The 5562-nt window shown below is 32.4% G+C and overlaps 1 long non-coding RNA gene across 1 annotated transcript; it reads left to right on the forward strand.

The window, feature by feature from the left end:
- Positions 1 to 2395: 2395 nt before the first annotated feature.
- On the forward strand, positions 2396 to 4592 carry LOC141493830 (uncharacterized). The gene is made up of 3 exons (XR_012470329.1): positions 2396 to 2510; positions 3125 to 3209; positions 4518 to 4592. It is a non-coding gene; the product is annotated as an uncharacterized LOC141493830 (long non-coding RNA).
- The last annotated feature ends 970 nt before the right edge of the window (positions 4593 to 5562 follow it).

Below are 5562 nucleotides of genomic sequence, written 5' to 3' on the forward strand. Positions count from 1 at the left end.
TACTAGCTCTGTAACCCTGGGCAAGTCATTTAATCTGTATGCTTTAATCCACAGGAAAAGGAAATGATAAGCCATTTCAATATTTTTCAAAGAAGACTCTAAAAACAATACTGGTGTGCTATGGTCCACAGGGTTTTGAAGAATTGAACATGATTGAATGAATGAACAGCAAACCCATTATTATTATTATTATTATTATTATTATTATTATTATTATTATTAAACACCTCAATCTTTATGAAAAAATATTCATTCAAATAAAATAAATTTAAATTACAAAACTCATTGAAGAAGTGAATGTGTTATCATCTGTTTCATTGAAGGAAATTAATGTCAGCGAAATCAAAGATTCATTGAAGCATTGAAATAATGAAGTATGTATCTTCTAGTATTTTATTTATTTATTTATTTGTTTGTTTGTTAGTTTGTTTGTTTTAGGTTTTTTCAAGGCAAATGGGGTTAAGTGGCTTGCCCAAGGCCACACAGCTAGGTAATTAATTATTAAGTGTCTGATATTGGATTTGAACCCAGGTACTCCTGACTCCAGGACCGGTGCTTTATCCACTGTGCCTGCTAGCCACCCCATCTTCTAGTATTTTTTAAAAATTGAGATAAAATTTCATCCTTTCCAGAATTCTGATAGATTATTCCCTTTCTCAGTTTATCTTTTTTGTAGTGATCTCATTGATCCACTTGAAATTTATTATACTTATATGATCTGAGGTGTAAATATAATCTTAAATTTTATCATACGTCTATTCAACTTACCCTATAGTATTTAATTGACGCCTTTTAGTTTAACACAGAAAGTGCTTAATAAGTATTTATTTATTAATTGATTGATTTTATATTCTTGGATTTTGCATATACTAGGTGTCTGTTTTTTTCAGTGTTCAGTATGGAATTAATAATTACCTTTTAGATATAACCAAGCAAGATCTGCTCCCTACTCTTTAATTTCCTCACAATGCTTCATTTTTTTCTGTTGCTCCAATTAAATTTGATTAATATGTCAATTCTATAAAGTTACCTATTGGCATTTTGATTGGTACTACATTAAGGATATAAATTAATTTTCATTTTACTCATTCATCTTAGTCATTTTATATTGAAATTCTCTTAAAACTAATTCTTCCTTTGTTTTTGCTTAGTTTTTTAATGGTTGTGTTTAATTGATTTCACAACCCTATTTCTTTGTTTGTGGGGATTCATTCAACTCGTATGAACCTAAAACTACTAATTTTGACCAGTCCTCTACTATACCTGATTAAATTATTCTTTTTTCCTCAAGATAATAAAATGTTCTTGTTTCATCAGTATTAATGCTTTCTTCAACTTAACACAAAACTTCACTTTCTATATTTTTGAACAATTAATATTATATTTAATAATTTAATTGTTAGTAAATGTATTAAATTTATTTTCTCATTTTTAAATTATAATTTTGCTTCTAAAATGTCCATCTTTTTCTTTTATCCTTTACTATTCCTCTTCTTTTTTGCTTATAACTCTCTTATTCCAAGTGTTATTGTTTCCTTCTCCATTTTTTCACCTCAGTCTCTGTGTCACTCTAAAACCGCACAATTATTACTTTGCCATAGTACTCATATGGCATTAAGGGCAACTAGGTGGTACAGTGAAAAGAGCACTGGCGCTGGAGTCAGGAGGACCTGAATTCAAATTCAGCCTCATTCACTTAATAATTACCTGGCTGTATGACCTTCTGTAAGTCACTTAACCCCATCGTCTCGTAAAAGCATTTTTAAAAAATACACATTAAGTATATTGGTGGTTAATCACATTTATAAAATATCTTTTGATTAACATGAAAAATAACTTGAATGACCCAAATCTACTTCCAATTATTCAATTATTCCTTCTTCTGAAAAATCATTCAAAGATCTTAGATAATCCAGTGAGTTTTCCAAGTCTAAGTTGCTTTGAGATTAATTGGGTCCCTTCTGTATGAATTTCTTATATTTGTTTTAATTTTTAAAATATTCATCTTTGTTTTAGAAATGAAGATTTTTTAAAACATATGATATCCTTTTTCCTGGCTGCTGGTAAGATTTACTTTGCCCTTGAGACATCAGTCCCTTGACATATATACATATATAAATATATATATGCAAATTGAATTTTAGGTTGTTTTCTTTTTTCCTTTTAGGTGTTCTGAAATTTCTATGTATTTTTAATATGTCTCCATTTTCAATATTTATAGATATATTTTCTTGTATGACTCATGAAATATAGTTACAAATTCTTTTGTACCTCATAGTGTTTGGAAAATCAAATTATTCCTGTTTTTCTCTCTTTTTTTTTGATGTGTTCAAAATGTTAGCTCCAGAGCTAATGTTTTCTTCTGCATTGCTTCCAAATATTTTCCAAGGCAAGTTATTTTCTGACTTTGGATATATGGGGACAGTTAAGTGGAACACTAAAGAACACACTGGACCTGAAGGACCTGAAGTTCATATGGCCTCAGACGCTTACTAGTTGTGTGACCCTGGGTAAGTCACTTAACCGTTTTTGTCTCAGTTTCCTCATCTGTTAAATGAGTTGGAGTGGGAAATAGAAAACTACTCCAGTATCATTTGCCAAGAAAATTGCCCAAATGGGGTGATGAAGAATTGACATTTGACTAAATATAAGAATTGATGATTGACTAAACTAAAATGCGTATTTACTTTTGTGCTTTCTTCCATCATTCTATTTTTCTTGAAAAATTGTTTTATGTCAAGGTGACAAGGATACTAAGAACACCAGGAATCATGCTATATGAGAAATGCCTAAGAGAGAAAGAGGACTGGATAGAGGGACTGGGGGAATGGGAGAGGTGAACAGAAGGGTAAAAGGTGATTCCTGTTTTCAGATATTTGAAGCATAGTGATGTAGAAGAGTAAGATGCTTAGGGTCACAAAATTAAATCTGAAAGGGACGTTTGATACCAAGTAATACAATCTCTCTTTCTTAGTTGAAGAAATTCAAGCAGAGGGAGGGTGAGGTGGAGCTAGGTGATGTTGGATATTTGTGGTTGTTCACTTGTTACAGTTGTGCATGACTGTGAGCCATTTGAGATCTTCTTATCAAAGATACAGGAATGATTTGTCATTTCCTTCCCCAGCTCATTTTACAGATGAGGAAACTGAGTGACTTGTCCAGTCATGCAACTAATAGTAAGTGTCTAAGACTGATCTGATTACACAAAGGTGAGTCTTTCTGATTTCAGACACAGCACTCCATCTACCAAAATATCCTAAATGGAATATGCTATGATGAAAAATGGCAAACTACCTCTCATGTGAAGTGTTTAAGCAAAGACTTGGGTATATAGAGGGGTTTCTTTTTTTAAAAAAAACTGGAAAAAGAGACTTTAGAGACATGACCTAGTCAACCACCTTATTTTATGGAAGGGAAGTTCATTTGAGAGATGACTTCAGGTCATGGTTTTAAGTGCTTTACAAAGATAATCTTATTGAACCTTCACAACAGACCTGGGAGGGAAGTGCTATGATTATCTCAGTTTTACAGATGAGGGAACTGAGGTAAGCAACAGTAAACATAGTATCTGAGGTTGAATTTGAACTCAGATCTTCCTAACTCCAAGCTGACACTATAAATTCTTTTTTTTATATTAAAGATTTTGAGGGGCAGCTAGGTAGCACAGAAGGGGCAGCTAGCTGGCACAGTGAATAGAGCACTGGCCTTGGAGTCAGGAGTACCTGGGTTCAAATCCAACCTCAGACACTTAATAATTACCTAGCCGTGTGGCCTTGGGCAAGCCACTTAAACCCACTGCCTTGAAAAATCTAAAAGAAAAAAAAGATTTTATTTATTTTGAGTTTTACAATTTTCCCTATAGAGAGGTTTCTTACTGCACCTAAGTGGAAGAGGGGAAAGTTGAATGGTTGTGATTCACAAATACATTGACTTTTATTTTTTCTACCTTTTGCTATCCACACAAAATTATTTTGTTCCTTGACTAAATTTTATTTATTAGACAAGGAAAAAGTTTTCTTAAGTCTGTGGCAATTTTTAGTTTGAAGTTCATGGCTTAGGATAAGTATTGGCCTCTACTTTCTTGAATATTCCATAATTGAGAACTCGCTTAGATTCCTGAGGAGAGTCTATGCATCTGGAGGGATAGAAAGAAGTTTTAAAAAATCTGTGATGATCCTTCTTTCTTCCAAATCAAATTCTGTATCACCAAATTGTTACTTAATTAGGAAAAATTAAAACTGTTCTGAGTAGCATAACAAATTTTAACCCCCAAAAGGTAGGTTGAATGGACAGTGGTTAAAAGAACTGAAATCTCATTTAGAAATGGAATAAACTTCTGGATGATATGGTAAATGTGCCATAATCTAATTCTATGAGAATTATCTTCATGAGAATCACACTTCCTTATTGCAAAAAAAATCTAATTTATATTTTCCTTATGACTTTTAGTGCTTTTAGAAAGACTATCATAGATTAATAGGATTTAATATAATTGAAACTTCTTTTGCATTTTTTAGACTAGTCTCTGCAGATGATAATTGAAAAAAATATATGAATGAGGGAAATGTCGAATTGGAGAATGGAGAAGACTCCATAGCCTTTGTCTGACTGACCTAACATGTCCACAGGATGAGTGGGGATTTAGTAATTGGAAATGTTAAAATGAATTTTAATTCAATTCAATCAATATTCACTAAATCCTACTATGAACACTTATCATGCAAAGCATGGGCAATAAGAAGGCAAAAATGAAATCATCCTTGCCTCCAAAGAGCATACCAAAAGAGAACTCCAAGCTAAGTTATCACACTTCTATCTAATTAAAAAAATGGATTTGATTTATCCAATCTTACTATGGTATAAAGATAGAAAATAAATAATTAGTATCAGAATTCAATCACTGTCCAAATTTATAAGTGACACAAAGCCAATACCCTAAGTGACAGAACCAAATCTTGACATGTTAGAATATTAAACAGGGAAATAAAATTTAACAGGGATAAATTTAATGTCTTACATTTGGATTCTGGAAAGAAACTTTCCAAGTACTTAGGAAGACATAGTTAGATTGCAGGTTTAATGAAAATGATGAAGGAATTTTAGAGGAATCTAAGCTTAATATGATTCAACAGTGAGATATTGTGGCTAAAATAGTTTTGATGATGGTGTTCATTAAGAGAGGCACAGTTGGGGTTGCTAGGTGGCGTAGTAGATAGAGCACCAGCCCTGGAGTCAGGACCTGAGTTCAAATTTGAGCTCAGGCACTTAATAATTACTTAACTGTGTAGCCTTGGGCAAGCCACTTAACCCCATTGCCTTGCAAAAACCTAAGAAAAAAGAGGGGGGGCATAGTTTCTAGTAATACATAGGAAATAATCTCAAAGTATTCTGCTTTAGTCAGATGTTGCAAGATAAATTATTGGCTGCTGGAAATAGAATATTATTGAAATGTGGCAGGTACTGTGTTAAATCCTCAAGATAAAAATAAAAGCAAGCAAGATAGTCCTCTGTTCTCAAGTAGCTTATTTTTTAGAGGGAAGATAACACTTAAAAAGAAAAACC

Source organism: Macrotis lagotis, chromosome 7 (genome assembly GCF_037893015.1).
Source record: "Macrotis lagotis isolate mMagLag1 chromosome 7, bilby.v1.9.chrom.fasta, whole genome shotgun sequence".
Classification (NCBI taxonomy): Eukaryota; Metazoa; Chordata; class Mammalia; order Peramelemorphia; family Peramelidae; genus Macrotis; species Macrotis lagotis.